General features: G+C 40.0%; 3 pseudogenes; 2 read left to right on the top strand and 1 right to left on the bottom strand.

Moving 5' to 3' along the window:
* Position 1: 1 nt before the first annotated feature.
* Positions 2–702, bottom strand: LOC118661523 (annotated as a pseudogene).
* Positions 703–13,906: 13,204 nt separating this feature from the next.
* On the top strand, positions 13,907–17,169 carry LOC118661522 (annotated as a pseudogene).
* An 865-nt stretch (positions 17,170–18,034) lies between these two features.
* On the top strand, positions 18,035–19,004 carry LOC118661521 (annotated as a pseudogene).
* The last annotated feature ends 246 nt before the right edge of the window (positions 19,005–19,250 follow it).

Raw genomic sequence — 19,250 nt, 5'->3', positions numbered from 1 at the left:
ACTACAGAATCGGCCATAACGAGCTTTCTGTAATGCTGATATACTTTTTGCAAGCCATGTATCTCTCAGTTACATTTTCCCAGTTGATTACATTCCAAATAGCTTTCAGATAATCAGGTCTGACATTTTTATACTGAAAGTAATAAGCATGCTCCCGCACATCATTCCCCAAAAGTAGAATGAGATGAGACCTGTTCATTGAAGGGGATCCTGGTTAGAACAAGCAGCAATCTAGAAGCATCCTTGCTCCTTATGGAAACCAAGCCAGCTCCCACCTGAGTGAGCCTTGAACGCCAGCAGAAACAGCCTAATGCAGTGAAGGAACTAGTCATGTTGATGACTTCCAGCAATTCCCCTTTGGGTTCTCCACCACCACGAGGGCTCAGGTCTGACAAGAAAATGCTGGTTGATGTGGCCTCCACTGTTGAACTTCAGGCAGGCTGAAGAGGTATTTGAGTGGCATTGTCACCCTTCTCCGCGCCTCCCCGTGCTTGTCCTCACCTCCCTGGTGTTCAGGTTGTTCACCTGAGCAGTGTGGTGCTTGCTGTGGTGCAGCTGCATGATCTGGGTGTTGATGTGAGGCTCTGGGGCGCCGTAGTCATAGGACAAGTCCGGGGGGTGGTGTGCTGACAGCCCGGAGTGAACCAGTCGATTCTTTGTTTTCTGACAGTATTCAAAGCAGAAATTTTCTTTGCAGTACATTCATCAGAAAAGAAATACTGCATGGTTTCCTATGGCGCACATTTACAAAGCTGCTTATATATGAGAAAGTGTTTAATGAGGAAGTATTTTTAAACCATTTTAACGGAAGTTTTGTATAATAATTAGTCTAGTTTTAATCTTTATGTCTACCAACAAACTCAGATAAAGGTCTTAAATTATACATATTCAGTGAAATAATACAAAGGTTAAATTAGCCCTGGCCGGTTTGGCTCAGGGGATAGAGCATCAGCCTACAGACTAAAGGATCCCAGGTTTAATTCCGGTCAAGGGCACAGGCCCAGGTTGCAGACTCATCCCCAGTAGGGGGTGTGCAGGAGGCAGCCAATCAATGATTATCTCTCATCATTGATGTTTCTCTATCTCCGTCTGTCTTCCTCTCTGAAGTCAATAAAAATATTTTTAAAAAACAAAGGTTAAATTAACCTAATGTATATTAAATATTCTATAATACCTAAAGAAAATTTATTCTGAAGATGAAAAGGAAATAATATATCTGGAAGTATACACTTTACTCAGTGCCATAGAATAAAACTTAAATATACCCAAAATCTGGTGAATAAGCTTGTTTTCAAAATGAATAATAACAAAATTTAGGTCAACCATCAAGGTAAGTATAAATGTATTATATCTATATATCTATATATCTATGCCTATAGATATATAGATAGATATATATAAAAGGTTAATAAGTGTTCAACCGGTCGCTATAATGCGCACTGACCACCAGGGGGCAGACACTCAATGCAGGAGCTGCGGAGCTGCAGTGACTTGGCAGTGGCGGTTATCAGGAGATGCACCCCAAAACCAGAGAGGAGAGAGTCCAATTCCTTGTGGGGTGACGTGATTCCACCTTCGGCCTTGGGTTATGTTGTTGCTGGGGCACTGTCGGCCCCGAATCTGGTTTACTGCACACTTGCATTTGTGTTCCACATCCTGTATGACAGCAACTTTGCAGAATGCCCTCTCACACTCCAGGACCCCTTGGGGGACGTAGGAGAGCCGGTTTTGGCCCCATCCCCACAGGCCAGGCCAAGGGACCCCACCTACCGGAGGGATCTCGTTCACTCCACAGACGCCTTTGGAGATACCACAGCACCATCCCAGGTGCTGTCGGCAGGGGGAGGGACTGAGGGAAGTTGGCTCCAGGGCATGTTGGGCCATCTTGCCCAGTCCCGCCCCACCGGCCACCTTCTAATTAATTTCCTTTCAACGTACACAAATCCATGCACCGGGTCACTAGTGTAAATATAAATTTGTTAGGGACTCACTGGCTCAAGTCATTTCTTTTAATGTTTAACAGTGGGTTTGCACTCATACTATGACCCAATCCTCATATTAGATATATTTTGAGAGGTAACTAAAATTATGGTTGGGGCTGATGCCAAACTGGGCAATATCAATAATGAATCCAAGACTGTATTATTTAGCAACCTGCTGTTCTGATATTTAGTAATCATTCAAAAAGGTCTGTGCTAATGTCCACACACAAAAAATATATATGCCATATTAATTAACTACTGAAAAAGTGAAAAAAAAGTGTTTTTTTTTAAAGAATGAATAGGTTCTAGTGTAAGATGGCAACGTGGGAGGTTCCTGAACTCGCCTCCTCTCATGAACACACAAAAACTACCTACATACAGAACAATTTTCTCTTAAAGGAATGCAGAAACTAGAGTGACTACTGGGAACAAGAAAAAACCCACAATGAAATGGTTAGGGGAGACAGACACACAGGGTATTAAACCCACCTCTGGTGTAAAGACACAACTAGAACAAAATTCATGACTTCCAATTTCTCAGAGGAGCAAAGGTTTGAACCTCACATCTGGTGCCCCAACTTTCTGTGTGATAAGCCTATTTGCAATCTCCAGTGCTTCAACCCGAGGGGCTGGCTTTTAATTTAACACACATCTAGGAGCTGCCTGCAGTGCTGTGCAGAGAGCACAGAGGACAGCACTATTTTTGTGCTGTCCCTCTGCCTCGCTCCAGGTGGCTGTACTTTCCAGAAAAACTTTTGCACATACCTAGCACCCCAGCATCTGTGACCACCATACAGGGGACATCCTTTGATCACCTGGTGACCAAGTGGTGTTTAGATTTGCTGATCCCACAGGTCTGTAGCAAATAAAGACGGTTCTTAACTGGTTATCCCCCAGGGCTTGGTGCAGAGAGAGCAGACAGGAAGCACCCATCTCCCACTCTTCCCTGACAGCAGCATAGGTATATTTACATACTTTAAAAGCTGCAGCCAGCCCTGGCCGGTTTGGCTCAGTGGATAGAGTGTCGGCCTGTGGACTGAAGGGTGGTGGGTTTGATTCCAGTCAGGGGCATATGCCAGGGTTGCAGGCTCGATCCCCAGTGGAGGGCGTGAAGGAGGTAGCCAATCAATGACTCCCTCTTATCATTGATGTTTCTATCTCTCCTCTGAAATCAATAAATTTACATTATATATAATATATATATATGCAAGCTGCTGCCAGAGGGTATGGCTTCCAATCAGCTTGTATCTAGGTGCTGAGATCCTGCCCTTTGGAACATTGGCAGGTTTTGGCACATCCTCAACTACGGGGAGCCTATTAGAACAATGAAAGCTGCATGGACAATCACAAAGTTTGAGAGATAGCCAAGAACTACGGTAGGGTAGAACAATAAAGTTCATCTCCTACACCACTCCTTCAAGACAGAAAAGTAGCCTGTTTTTGTTTGTTTGTTTTAATATATTTTATTGACTTTTTACAGAGAGAAAGGGAAAGGGATAGAGAGTTAGAAACATGGATGAGAGAGAAACATCAATCAACTGCCTCCTGCACACCCCCTCTGGGGATGTGCCCACAACTAAGGTACATGCCCTTGACCAGAATCAAACCTAGGACCTTTCAGTCCTCAGGCCGATGCTCTATCCACTGAGCCAAACCAGTTAGGGCAGTGGTCGGCAAACTGCGGCTCACGAGCCACATGTGGCTCTTTGGCCCCTTGAGTGTGGCCACGAAGTTTCAATCACACTGTATGTGCACACCCACACGTATTTTGTGGAAGAGCCACACTCAAGGGGCCGCAGTTTGCCGACCACTGGGTTAGGGCATCATGTTGTTTAATCTCGATATATGTGTGATTTTTCTAGTTTTCTTCTTGTAATTGATTTCTGACCATAATTGTGTGAAATTAGAAAAGATGCTTGATGTGATTTAAAACTTCTTAAATTTATTAACACTTGTTTTGTGCCCTAACATATAATCTATTTTAGAAAACCTCCCCTGTGCACTTGAGAAGAATGTATATTCTGCTGCTTCTGGAGGGAATATTTTGTGTCTCTTTCCCTTTGCGACAGCACAGAGGGACCTGGAGAGTATTACGCTAAGTGAAATAAGCTGACAGAGAAAGACAAATATCACATGATCTTACTTATATGTAGAATCTAATCAACAAAATAAACTGACAGACAAAATAGGTCCAGAGACATGGATTTATAGAACAGGCTGACAGACCTCAGAGCAGGGGAAGGTGGGTGGGAAGAGATTATCCAAAGAACATGTATGCAAATATGCATAACCCATGGACACAGACAATAGTGTGGTGAAGGCCTGGGAAAGAGTGGGAACTGGATGGAGAGGTGCAAAGAGGGGGAGGGATGGGGGATATCCGTAATATTGTCAACAATTCCACTTCAAGATATTTATCCAAAGAAATAAAAAACACCAATTCAAAAATATACATGCACTTCTATGTTCATTGTAGCATTATTTACTTACAACAGCCAAGATATGGAAGCAACCTAGGTGCCCATTGGTAGATGAATAAAGAAGATTTAGCAGTATACATATAGAATGGAATATTAGCAATAAAAAAAATGAAATCTTGCCTTTTGCTCAGATACAGAGAACATTTTGATGGTTGTTAAATAAGGAGGGGTTGGGGGATGGGTGAAAAAAGGGAAGGAATTAAGATCTACAAGTTGAGGGTTATAAAAACAGTCACAGGGTTGTAAAGTACAGCACAGGGTATATAGTCAATAATATAATAATTATGTAAGTTATGTAAATGTCTAATCAGTATGTTGTACACCTGAAAATAATATAATGATAAATGTCAGCTACAATTGAAAAGTAAATTTTTTTAATCCTTCAGTAATTCATTCTCTCTCAAGTCACCAAAGAATATAAGACTCAATAACATGGTATATCAAAAGGCTTAAATCTAAGTCACCCTGTCATGGCTTTAGAAAGATAATTTAATGTGCATTCACTATAATAAATTTGAAATGCAGAAAAAATACCTATTTTACTACAGAGATTACATAAGTTTTAGAATTTATTTTGCTGATGTGTCTTATATAAACTTAGAAAAAGCCTAAATAATAAGAAATTTCCCAATACAGGGCTGGGAAAAAGTAGGTTCACAGTTGTGAGTACATGAAACGAGAGGCCCGGTCACAAAAATTTGTGCACTCGGGGGGGAGATGGTCCCTCAGCCCGGCCTGTGCCCTCTCGCAGTCTGGGACCCCTCAGAGGATGACCACCTGCTGGCTTAGGCCCGCTCCCCAGGGGATTGTGCCTAAGATGGCAATCAGACATCCCTCTGGCAGCCTGCCCAGTCTGGGTGAGGGGCTGAGAGCCGTTTTCAGGCTGGTGGGTGACTGAAGCTCCCAACCTCTCCTTTTTTTCTTTTTCTTTTTTTATTCTGGGATTTATTTACCTTCTATGGCTGTCACTGGAGCTGAGAGCCGGCTTTAGCTCTGAGGCTCGGCTCCAGCTCTGAGACCTCAGCTGCTGAAAGCAGGTATCTGGGTTTGTTTGGCTTCTATAATTGAAACACTGTTGCAGCTCCAGCTCTGAGGCCCGGCTGGCTGAAAGCAGGTTTCTGGGGTTTGTTTAGCTTCTATAATTGCAACATTGTTTCTTAGAGTGCAGCTCAGAGGCCGGGAGCAGCAGGCAGGGAACCTTGGCTTCCTCCATCACTGGAGCAAGCAAGCCTTCTGTTCGCTTCAGCTGCCTGGCTGCCGGCCGCCATCTTGGTTGGCAGTTAATTTGCATATCACTCTGATTAGCCAATGGGAAGCGTGCCGGAGGTACGGTTAATTACCATGTTTGTCTATTATTAGATTGGATTGTTTATGTATTTGTTTATTGTGTTATTTCTATTTTTATACAAACAACTGTTAACTTACTTTTGCCTACCCTTGTATTTACAGTTATCTTCTCTGAAGATAGAAGCCATGGCTTTCTTATTTTCTGCTCTGTTTTCAGAAGCTAGCACATACATGTACAGTGTATATTCTAACTAAACTAGAAATATTGTACTATATTGTTAAACTTGTTTAGAATTAATTTGCAGTAATTCAATTATGATAAATTATTGGCTAGAAGTTATTTTATGCTTTAAAAGTTGTAGCTGATGGTCTAGAAATTTAATTAAAGCAAATGTTATAATGCTTAGGGGGTATTATAGTAGATATTATGGAAAGTTTTCTTAGAAATTACTTTTATTGTATACTTAAAGTAGCTTTGCCTAGTAAGAAAGTACTTATTCCTTTGAAAGGAACTTTCTAAAATAACTTTTATGGCTTCATATTTTTTTTTTATAAAATTGATAGACTTCCCTGAATGATATTTATCAAAAACAACATCAGGCGCCAGCAGAGGGCAGTAAAGAATAAGCAGAGACATAGAAGATACTTCATTACTTAGAAAATGCTGTTTCTACCTCAGTAGTGAATGAGAATTCACACAGACTAATTTACCTTTATTTTTCACTAAAAAGATCCTGAATGACCATTACATACATTTGACTACAAGAAATTGTAAAGAAACTAACACTGTATTTTTATTATAAGTCAAAAAGTTTATAATCTGCTATATAGCAAATAAGAAATATTCAAATGTGTGAATGATATAAAAGAATAAATTCAAGAAAGTCATATAGACACAAATGTTATGTATATTGAGGCTCAACTTCTCATGAATTATTTCCACCAATGAAAATGGTTTCGCCCTAACTAGTTTGGCTCAGTGGATAGAGTGTCGGCCTGTGGACCAAAGGGTCCCAGGTTTGATTCCAGTCAAGGGCATGTACCTTGGTTGCAGGCACATTCCCAGGAGGGGGTGTGCAGGAGGCAGCTGATCAATGTTTCTCTCTCATCGATGTTTCTAACTCTATCCCTCTCCTTTCCTCTCTGTAAAAAAATCAATATTTTTTTAAAAAAAGAAAATGGATTCTAGGTAACCTGTATACATGGATTGCTATTAAGAAATCATAAAACATTCATTAAATTGTACTCATAATACTTTAATTTTGTATCCAAGTCTCCTTAGAATTTTGGTGTTTTTAGTAGTACTTTAATTCAGGAAAAAAGAGTCTCACTGTTAGATCTAAGAAATGAGTTCCCTAGATTCTAGCTCTGGTTCAACTACTTACTAACTCTAAGTTTAGACAAACTGCTAACTTCATCTCTGTACCCTTGTCAACTCATCTGCTAAACGGTGAAATATCTCTTCTACCTACTTCATCAGGTAGTCGTGTAGGTAAAATGAGACAATGTGTTTTTTTAATTAGCATACACCAGCAACAAAAAAAGGAATGTGAGAAATTCTGTAAGACAATGACATCATTTCTTAATGAAAAAAAAGAAAACACACAAACACAAAAAACAAAATAAAAACGGAACGTTAACCTATAGATTGAGAGAGAAATGAAAGAGAAAGGCTTTTTGAGTCATATCAAAGACAATGTATGGACTTTATTTGGATTTGAAAAAACTGCAAAAATATTTATGAAACACCTGGGATTATTTAGAATTCTAATTGGATATTTGATATTAATCAAGTGTTGTTTTGGGAAGGGGGATTGTATTTAGGTGTGTTCATGGTATTTACAAAATGACAATAATGTCTTGGATTTGCTTTAAAATAAGCCAATGACCAGGATGTGGGGAGATAAAGGAAAAAATAATCTAGGGGCTGGAGGTGGTTGTTAAATGAAACAAGAATGACTATATCTTGTTAGGCATTACAGCTGAATAATGGAGAAACAGGAGCTGATCATACTCTTCTACTTTTTCTATTTGAAATTTTCCATAATAAAGTTTTTAAAGAACTAATTTCTTAAAACACACACACACACACACACACACACACACACACACACACACAAAATGTTGTCTAAGATATTAGTGAAATTTTATGTAGAACCCCAAATGACAAATTTATAATCATCTGTCAGAAAAATTTGTTTACTGAATTAGAAGAGGTAGGAAAATTACAGGAGAAAAAAATGGAATTGGTTGGCACTAAGCAGGACTATTTTGGAAGAGAATATGTGCAATTCATTTTCCTTTCATTACTCCCTCCCAACTTGGAACGGTGGAGCCATTTCGCTATTTAGAGCCTACGTGATTGGCTCAAGCTATCAGAATGCTGGAAAATTATGATCCTGCTTCCTCACTCAGGTCAGAAGACTGAATTCTCAAACACAAAGAATTGACTAGAGATTGTCTAGTCAAAACTGAAGACTGGTAATACACTGAGGTCTCACTATCTTCTGAAAGGGCGATCGAACTGAATGTGCCTGGTGGGGTAAATTCCTAGCGTGGCCTCTGCTGCTCCCAAAGCCATTCCCCTGAATCCATCAACCTCTTTCTCAACAGCTTAGTATTATTCTCTCAGTGTTGCTTCTATACAAAAACTTGTGTATATAAAAAAACAGACTTTGTCCCTATAAACAGCTCTTTAAGAGAGTTTTGTGTACTGAGTAGCAGCCATCCCAGATGATTCTAAATAATATTACTCATTTAAAAAACATGTATTAAACCCAAGGTGCTATAGATACAACAGTAAGTAGTTGTGCAATGAATGCATGAAATGGACTCAGGATTCTAGTCTGGAATTCATGTACACCCCCAACCCCTCGACTCCTTCCATGTTCCGGTAATGTTTTCCATAGAGGCTGTACCATTTCACTTCCCCACCAACAGTGCAAAAAGGGTTCCAATTTCTCTAAATCTTCACCAAACTTTGCTATTTTCTGTTTGATAGTAGATATCTTTTTTAAAAAATATAGTTTTATTGATTTCAGAGAGGAAGGGAGAGAGAGAAACAGCAATGATGGGAATCATTGATTGGCTGCCTCCTGCACGCCCCCTACTGGGGATGGAGCCCGAAACCCTGGCATGTGCCCTGATGGGGAATTGGACCAGGAATTGAACTGTGACTTCCTGATTCATAGGTCGAGGCTCAACCACTGAGCCACAGCAGCTGAGCTGATAGTAGATACCGTAATGAATGTGAGGTGATGCCTTGTGGTTTTGAGTTGCACTTTTAGCGTACTGTAATTATTACTTTTTTTCATATCAAAATATTTTATGAGAAGTTATCAAATTTATATTTTCAAACCTTGCTTCATAGTATTTTCCCATCTGAATGTCTTTTTCATCCTCTATCTCATCCTTTAAACCAACTTTGCCTCCCTCTGTGAAGACTTTGCAGACCTCTTCACACTGATTTTTGAATTTCTAAAAGTATCTCAATCTCTACCATATAACTTAGTTTATATTAATAAAAAACATAAGCTTTTATTTAGCCTTATATTATTCTCCAATTATGTCATGTGTTATCTACCAAAGTAGATTGTTAGATCTTTAAGAACAAAAGAAATTTCTTTTATCCTTATAACCTTTAAGAGATGCTGAAGTACTTTAGGGTGCTGAACACTTGGTAGTTGATTCATTTAGTTTGCATGACTTTCTGCCTGTGAAATTTGAGTTTACAGAGTAAACACTTTGTCTTCATAAAACTGAATTATATATAGACTAGAGGCCCAGTGCACAAAATTCGTGCACTTGGGGGGGGGGGTTGTCCCTCAGCCTGGCCTTCACCCTCTCAAATCTGGGACCCCTCAGGAGATGTCCAACTGCCGGTTTAGGCCCGGCAGTCGGACATCCCTCTCGCAATCCAGGAACACTGGCTCCTAACCACTCACCTGCCTGCCTGCCTGCCTGCCTGCCTAATGCCCCCATATGCCTTCCCCTGCCAGCCTGGTCACCCCCAACTACCCTCCCCTACCAGCCTGATTGCCCCAACTGTCCTCCCCTGCCGGCCTTGTTGCCCCTAACCCCCTGCCAGCCTGATCTCACCCCTAACGGCCTCTGCCTCGGCCCCCATTATCATGGCTTTGTCCGGCAGGAAGTCGGACGTCCAGAAGATGGCCAGTTAACCTGGTTAATTAGCATATTACACTTTTATTAGTATAGATGTGTTAAAATCTGCTATATAATGTCAAAAGTAAAAGCCATTGTCTAATGAAGCATGTTTTCCCTTTCTTAAAATAAATGAGAACAGTAATAATTGTGCCTTGCAACACCAACAAACACCTTAGTTGTTTAATATATATATATATATATATATATATATATATATATACACACACACACACATATATATCTGATATAATATATATGTGTGTGTGTGTGTATGTATATATATATATTAATTTATATATATAAAATGTCTTTATTCTCTATCTTACTTCTTCCAAATAACCATATTCCTTTCTCCTCTACTAGCTTTACTTTCTTCCCTTGTGACTCTCCTGGTATTTGACTTTTTTTCAAGTAAATATTTTTTTAACATTCTTCATTTGGGATAAAATATACCATATAAATCCAATGAATAAATACCCCCACACAGATCTGCCCTACATGAAATGTGTTCCCTCAGCTGTTGGCCAATTCATCCATTATGGGATCAAGCCATAAAAAGTGAATCCAGGCAGTAATTCTCCAATTAAAGAAATTCTAGTGTCTAGTTTTAGTCCTGAATCATAACTAGTTGGCAACAAAAGCTGGCATGCCTTGATATGAATAAGCCTTAACAGAAAAACTCCTCACCCAGCCTCAAGATGGACTGCTATTATCCAGTAGGTCTTATAATTTAAGGGAGAAATGCATTCAGGTGGCCATTTATACACAGTATTTTTAAATACCATTTTGGCCAAATTACTATCAAAAGAGTGCTGTCAAGTGAAAATTTAAAAAGCCAGTAATGTCTTGAACTTTAAAAGCTCAGCCAAGCAAGAAGTCAATGTGTGTCCTGACACTATGCTGGGGGAAATAGATTTGTCCATGATGATTAGCAGATCATTAGCTGTTAGCAGAATACTGGCCAAACCTGCTTCAATTCTATGTCTCATCTTCAAGATACTCTTCAAACTGGCCTCCTCCATGAAATTTCCCTTGACAAATGAAATGTGGCTCCACCAACGACTGCTTTATTCTACCTCTCATTTGTTTTCTGACTAATAAATCCAGCATCCAGGCATTCAAATTGTATGTTTCAAGAGGCTCAACTGTAATGTGGATAAAACACCTCAAAAATCAGGAAGCTAGTAATTATAATATTTAAAGAGGTTTCTAGTTAGAATATTTAGTATCATGTTTTAATTAATTGCAAAATGGGTATAAAATAGATATTTAAAAGTCAAAATGTATCTCACATTTCAACTATGGGAGTTAAAAGTGTTTGTAAATTATATTGTGCATTTAACAAAGTGTTGAAGACATGAATTTAAAATTAAACTCTAAACAGTATTCTAGAGAGTCAGAAAATTTGAGTCTAACCATTCACCTTGTAAGTTTAGGCTTGTTTATCTGTCTGTTGCCCGGCCCTCAACTACTTGAACCTTGAAGACTAGGACTGTGTCTTATTCACTTTTGATCCATGGACTCAGCATTCAATATGTATTTGGAGAACAAATGAATAAAATTTAAAATTATGTTCACAAGTCCATTTATAAGAAATCTGCACAAATGTATATAAACTACCAATAAACAATTATTCTTTAAACTTTATGCTGTAATCTTTTACAGTTTTCATTAGAATTAAATGCATCAGCTACAGTATGTTTTATTGAATTAACCAAGATTACTCTAGTGTGGCTTTGGCCAGGTAGCTCAGTTGCTTAGAGCATCGTCCCAATACACCAAGGATGTGTGTTTGATCCCCAGTCAGGACATATATAAGAATCAACCAATAAATGCATAAATAAGTGGAACAATAATCTCTCTCCCTCCCTCCATCCCAACCTCCCTTTTCTCTCTCTCTCTCTCTCAAAAATTAATTTAAAGAGATTACATTAATGCAGTTGTTTATCTTTATAAGGGGGTTTTGAACAGGATCATATTTTATAATCCAAAAATAAAGTAAAAGACATATTCAATTTCTTTTTTCCCCTCAAAGCTTTTCATTAGCGTGTTACCAACCCTAATAGGATTGATTTCTTTTATAGCTTCCTGTTTGGTCCTTCAAGTTAATGTCCAAAAAGTCCCATTTAATGGATTTATTGTTTAAACTGTCTCATTTTTTTGAAAGAACAACTCTTTGCATTCCACAAATTACAGACCTAGTGGCTTATAGCAGTCCATCTAAAATGCATGTCAGTTTCTTTCTTGAATTCATATCATTCAACAAAAATGTATTGAGCACTTAAAAGATACTAGGCTTTGTTCTAGTTATTTAAGATGGTAAATTAATTTCTTGACCTCATGAAGATTTTATTCTAGCAGGGAGATATAGATAATAAACACAACATAAGTAAACATTATAGTATGTTAGAAGGAATATGTCTGGAATTTTTTATAAAAGGTAGAACAGGGTCAGAGAGACTAGGAGAGTACAGAGCAGAAGCAGAAGGGTTGCAGTATTGAAAGGGGTGGGATAGGGTAGGTCATTGTAAGGACTTTAACTTTTTTAAAATTATTAGTTATTTATTTAGAGAGAGAGAGAGAGAGAGAGAGAGAGAGAGAGAGAGAGAGAGAGAGAGAGAGAGAAATGAAAGAAATATCAAACAGTTGCCTTCTGAACAGGCCCTGACTGGGGATCGAACCCAAAACCTGGGTATGTGCCCTGATCAGGAATTAAACCTGCCACCTTTTGGGATATGGGACAATGCTCCAACCAACTGAGCCACACCAGCCAGGGCAAAACTTTAACTTATTTTTAAAATATATTTTTTACTTACTTCAGAGAGGAAGGGAGCAGGAGAGAGAGATAGAAACATCAATGATGAGAATCATTGATCAGCTGCTTCCGGCATGCCCCACACTGGGGATCGAGCCCACAACCAGCAACCCAGGCATGTGCCCTGACCGGGAATTGAACCGTGACCTCCTGGTCCATAGGTCGATCCTCAGTCACTGAGTCACGCCAGATTGGCAGGACTTTAACTTTTAATTTAAGTGAAATTGTCAAATTCTGGAACCCAAAAGAAGATCCTAAAGTCTTCCAGAGAAATAACACACACACACACACACCACAAGTTACCTACAGAAGAATAAGAATCAGACTATAATTGGAACTATGGATATACTGGAAGAATGTGTAAGAAAGCATTCCAAGTCCTGAGGGGAAAAGATCTGCAACCTAGAATCCTATATATATCTACCCAGACACAAATAGACAGAAAATAAAAATAGTCTTTCTTAGATGGTTAGTTGATGGTATGCCTCCACTAAATGGGGGCATACACAAAATGCATGAGATCCAGGAAACAATGACTCCAACCCAAGAGAACAATGAAGCAAATCGTAGGACAACTGCTGTGCAGAAGGACTAACAATGACCTGTGTCACATTGTAGTTAGAGAGAGGCCCTGGGAGAGCAGCCTCTGAGGAAGGAGGAGGCCGTAGGGCATATCCATGTTTGTGGTCTTGGGAAAAACTTGGAGTGTATAAGAAACTTTTGGTGGGGTATAGAAATGCAGAATGCAATCAGACTCTGTAATCATAGCATTAAACCCACAGAGTAAGAAATATAATTTGAGCCTACTCTTTGGCTTTCCAGTGAGCTATGTTTTTTCTAAAATATAGAAATAAATTTGTCATAAAAAATGCAAATACTATTATTGATTTTCAGTTTACCAACATGAAAATAAGTATATTTTTGCAAAAAAAAAAAAAAACCAAAACACACAAAGAACACTATAAGAAGGGTAAATGAAAATTTAATGAAATTGGAGATCTACAAGGGTGTGGTAGAAGGGATAGAACAGAGGAGGCTGGGCAACTCTGCGGCCTCAGTGCTTGCCTCAACTCCAAATTCAAATCCTGGCCATCTTCAGCCGGTGGAACCCGGCTCACAGCGTCTGGAGCTGAGGGGATCTCTGAGTCGGTCTTGGGATCAGGAAGTGAGGGCGCAATATGACAAATTGTCAGTCTAACCATCCAAGTAATGAAGGTGATGCTACCAAAGTTTTTGTGCGAATTCGTCAACCTACAGAGGGTTCAGGATCAGCTGATGGAGAGCAAAACTCATGCTTAAGTGTTCTCTCCTCGACAACTCTCCGGCTGCACTCCAACAGGGGGCCCAAGACTTTTGATCATGTGCCAGCATGGACACCACTCAGGAGTCTGTGTTCTCAACCGAGGCCAAAGGCATTGTGGAATCTTGCATGAGCGGGTATAATGGCACCATCTTTGCATATGGACAGACTGGCTCAGAGAAAACGTATACTATGATGGGACCATCTGAATATGATCATTTTTCTCATAACCTTAATCCCACCAAGCTTTGAATATTTGTGTTTCTTAATTGATCATGAAAAAGATAAGGCTGGCCCTGACTGGTTTGGCTCAGTGGATAGAGCGTCAGCCTGCAGACTGAAGGGCCCCGGGTTCGATTCCGGTCAAGGGCATGTGCCTTGGTTGCGGGCACATCCCCATTGTGAGTGTGCAGGGGGCAGCTGATCGATGTTTCTCTCTCATGGATGTTTCTGACTCTCTATCCCTCTCCCTTCCTCTCTGTAAAAAAATCAATAAAATGGTTTTTTTTGGGTTTTTTTTGTTTGTTTTTTTTAAAAAAAGGTAAGGCTGCCGAAACCGGTTTGGCTCAGTGGATAGAGCGTCGGCCTGCGGACTGAAGGGTCCCGGGTTCGATCCCGGTCAAGGGCATGTACCTGGATTGCGGGCATATCCCCAGTGGGAGACGTGCAGGAGGCAGCTGATCGATGTTTCTCTCTCATTGATGTTTCTAACTCTCTATCTCTCTCCCTTTCTCTCTGTAAAAAATCAATAAAATATATTTTTTTTAAAAAAAAAGGTAAGGCTGGAGTAGGAAAGAGCTTCCTTTGTAAATGTTCCTTTATTGAAATCTACAATGAGCAGATCTATGACCTACTGCACTCTGCATCAGCTGGACTGTACATAAGGGAGTATATCAAGAAGGGAGTCTTTGTTGGTGGAGCAGATGGTGACCTCAGTGGCTAGAGCCTATTGGGTGTTGTATGGAGGACGGAGAAACAGGCATGTGGCATCGACTTCAAAGAAAACAGAATCCTCAAAGTCATCTCATACATCCTTTGCCATTACAGTAGAATCAATGAAGAAAAGCAATGAGACTATGAGTACACAAACCTCCCTACTCAATCTGGTGGGCTTAGCAGGATCTCAAGGCAGAGAGACACCCATGCAGGAGGGATGAGGTTGAAGGAAGCAGGTAATATGAATTGATCATTGAGCTTCTTGGGCCAAGTGATTACCACCCTTGTCAATGTGGGAAACGGAGACATGTTTGCTACAGAGACTCCAAGCTCACCTTCTTACTCAGGAATTCCTTGGAGGTAATGCCAGAACAGCCATAGTTGCAAATGTTCATCCTGGATCCAGGTGTTGTGGGGAAACCCTGGCAATGCTAACTTTTCCTCAAAGGGCCAAGCTGATTAAAAATAAGGCAGAGGACACCCAGGTCAATGTGAGCCAGCTCCAAGTTGAAGTGAAGAGGCTCACAGAACACCTGGCCCAGCTCCCTTTAGGGCAGATACTACCAGAAAGCTTTCTGACCGGAGAGAAAGATGAGACTGCTTACATGAAGTATTTCCAAGATTTCTATGAAAACTTATAAGTAATGAAGTTTGAAATTGACCAACTTTAAAAAGAAAAAAACTACAAAAGAGAAAATGAGGCTCTGAAACCTGGTCTCAATAATTTGATGGAGTTTTTTGAAGCAGAATAAGAACACAATAACAAATTATTAATATAATTTGAAGAGGATAAAGAAAACAATTCTAAAGAAATCTTAGACATTCTTGAGTCTGTGTGCCAAGAAAAAGTGAAAGATGGCCAAGTGTGAGCTGCCGATGGCAAAAGTACAGAAACTGGAAGAGAGTTTGTGTGCTACCGAAAAAGTCATCGGTCGTCCGGAGAAGTCTAGAGATGCTGACAAAGAAGTTGTAGCGGAACTCATGAGCCAGACTCAGGAGCTGAGAACATCAGTCCTTGAGAAACCATAGAGCTGAAGCAAGAGCTGAAGGACATCAACTGTAAATACAACTCTGCTTTGGTTGACAAAGAAGAGAGCAAAGTGTTAAGAAACAGGAAGTGGGTATTCTGGATCTGAAAGAAATCCTTAGGCTAAGAATACTCAAGACAGAGCAGGATACTCTGTGAGGACCTGGATTATGCTCCTGAGCAGCTGAACATGCTCACGGAGGCCTTGAAGAAGCACTTAGGACTCCTGCAGTCTGCCCAGGAGGAGCAGACCAAGAAGGAGGCCCTGATCCAGGAGCTTCAGCACGAGTTAAGCCAAAAGAAAGAGGAAATAACAGAACAAGAATGAATATAACTTCAAAATGAGGCAGCTAGAACATGTGATGGGTTCTGCTGTGAGTATCCCCAGAACCCTAAAACACCGCCTCATTTCCAAACTCAATTGGCAAAACTCCTGGAAACACAAGAACAAGAGATAGAAGATGGCTGAGCCTCTAAGATTTCTTTGCAACACCTTGTAACAAAGCTAAATAAAGACAAAGAAATAAAAAATGCTGAAATCCTCAGAATGGCAAAGCAGTTGAGTGAGATGGAAAACCTACACCTGGAAGGTGAGCAGTTGAGAGAGAAAAACTGGCTTCTGCAAGGTCAGCTGGATGATATTAAAAGGCAAAAGGACAACAGTGAACAGAATCAGCCAGAAGCTAAAGAATGAAGAACTTATCAAAGAAAGACTGGCCAAAAATAACTTAGTTGAAGAAATGCTGAGACTGAAAGCAGACCTAGAAGAAGTCCAGAGAGCCCTGCAGAACAGAGAGACAGACCGCCTTAGAATGACTGAGGAAGTTGAACGAACCAGAATGTTAGAGTCTAAAGCATTCCAAGAAAAGAAACAGCTGAGATCAAAACTGGAAGAATTCTATAAAGAAAGGGAGAGAACACTCCAGGAGGTGGAAATGTAAAGGAAGCAGGTAGAGTGTCCCGCTGAGGAAAATGGCAAGTTGCTAGGGTCAGAACCCAAACCAGAAGATTCACTACGTGGTGTGGCTGGAGAACGTCCAGCTCGCCAAGGAGACAGAAAAGTTGCACCCTGAAAATATATTTTTAAAGAAAAGAAAAAGTGTTTCTGATGAGCATTCTGCACCTGTACATGTCATTGACAGTCAGCAATCTGCTGTGTAGAGGGCACCACCCTCTGCAAGGCTGTAGATCAGCTCTGAACGCTGGGAAACCCTTTGCCTCTTAAAAAAAAAAAAAAAAAAGCCTGTGGCTGATGTTTATAATGGAGGCTGGCCAGGTCACGTTTTCCTGAGATACTAACCTGATCTCCCTGAATTCTAGGTCAGAAGCTCCCACAATAGTCAGTGCTCCCAAAACTTGCAGTGGGGGTCATGGCTGATTGTGCAGTGTCTGTAAAAGCAAACTTGTTCACATAGATCATTTTTGTATTCCTACTTGAAGTATTCTCATGCACATTCATATGACTGCAAACATGGTCATTTTTCAAAATGTAATAAATATTTTTCAAATAAACAGTACAATAAGCTTTTAAAAAGAAGGTATAAAAGACATTATTGGAACAATCAATGAAACTGGAGTAAGAATCAGAGATTAGATAAAATATTGAATAATGTTAAGATTCCTGAATTTGATAGTTGTACTATGGTTAAGTAAAGAAAAATATTCAACTCGTACTTAGGAAATACATTCTGAAGTATTTAAGGGTAAAGATCCATGGTATAAGCAAACTATTCTTTAAAGGTTCAAAAAATAATTATATGTCTGTCTGTATCTGTAACTATATCTATATCTAGATAGATAGGTGATAGATAGATAGATAGATAGATAGATAGATAGATAGATAGATAGATATAGATGGAGAATGATAAAGCAAATGTGGCAGAATATTACGAATTGGTTCATCTGGGTAAAATTTAAAACAAAATTAAATTTTATGTTGCCTCTGGTGAGTGAAACAGGAAAGGAGAAATCTTTTTTGGTTAAGGTTCTTTATACTATTTTATTTTAAAGTCGTGTTTATATAGCTCTTTCCCATCTTGCAAAATGGCAGGTGAAAAGAACACTGAGAAGCCGGATACTACGGAGAAGAAGCCTGAAGCCAGAAGGCTGATGCTGGTGGCAAGGGTAGGAAGGGTAAGAAGGGTAACTCAAGGCCAAGATGCCGAAGAAGGGAAGCCCTGCTGCAGCCAGAGCCCCATCCTATTCAGAGGAGTTGGTAGATATTCCTGGTTGGCTATGTATTCCCAAAAGGCCATGCACATGAGGAAGGATTCAGCAGCTAAAACCAGGATCGAAAATAAAAGGAAAGAGAAAGTTCTTGCTACTGTCACAAAATCAGTTGGTGGCGACAAGAATGGTAGTATTGGAGTGGTTAAACTTCGAAAAATCCCTAGATGTTATCCTACTGAAGATGGGCCTCAAAAGCTGAAACCCTCCAGTCAGCATGTGAGGAAATCCAGGCCAGCATCACCCCCAGGACCATCCTGATCATCCTCTCTTGGTGCCACAGAGGCAAGGGGGTGGTTTTTCCAAAGCAGCTGAGCAGTGGTTTATTACTAGTGACTGGATCTCTGTCCCTTAATTGAGTTCTTCCACGTAGAACACACCAGAAATTTGTCATCACCACCTCCACCAAAATTGATATCATTGTGTGATAATCCCCAAACATTTCACTGATGCTTAATTCAGGAAGAAGAGCTATGCAAGCCCAGACACCAGGACGGTGAGCTCTTCGACCCGGAGAAAGAGGAACACAAGATTACAGGGCAGCGCATGGTTGACCAGAAAGCCGCGGACTCACACATTCTGCCCAAAATCAAAGCTGTACCTTAGCTGTACCTTAGCTACCTCTGCTCTGTTTGCTCTCACAAATGGGCGTTATCCTCACAAACTGGCACTCTACATTTCTTACAAAGAACCTAATTACATAACTGATCTATTAAAAAGTCATGTCTCTATATTTACTACTTTGGTTTTATTTTTAAGTTTGAAAATTTTAGGAGTCCTTTATTGAGATATTTTCAATCACCAAGGTAGGTATTTGATTGCACCTGCTTTAAGAATTCCAGATTGCAATTCTCTGTGGGGAATTTTTTGCAATTCTCTATGGGAAATATTTTGATCTCCACAAAGTCATTTTGGTTCCAAATATTTTGAGGCTGGTCAACACCCCAAATTCTATTCTGTTGAATATGGTTCAGTACCAAGTGCGTGGCCCTCTGGTCACACAGTATCTTTGCATTTCCTCAACTTTCACAAG

This window comes from Myotis myotis, unplaced genomic scaffold (assembly GCF_014108235.1).
Source record: "Myotis myotis isolate mMyoMyo1 unplaced genomic scaffold, mMyoMyo1.p scaffold_m19_p_8, whole genome shotgun sequence".
Lineage (NCBI taxonomy): Eukaryota > Metazoa > Chordata > Mammalia > Chiroptera > Vespertilionidae > Myotis > Myotis myotis.
The sequence above is the reverse complement of the archived record's forward strand: the minus strand, read 5'-3'. Positions and strand labels throughout refer to the sequence as shown.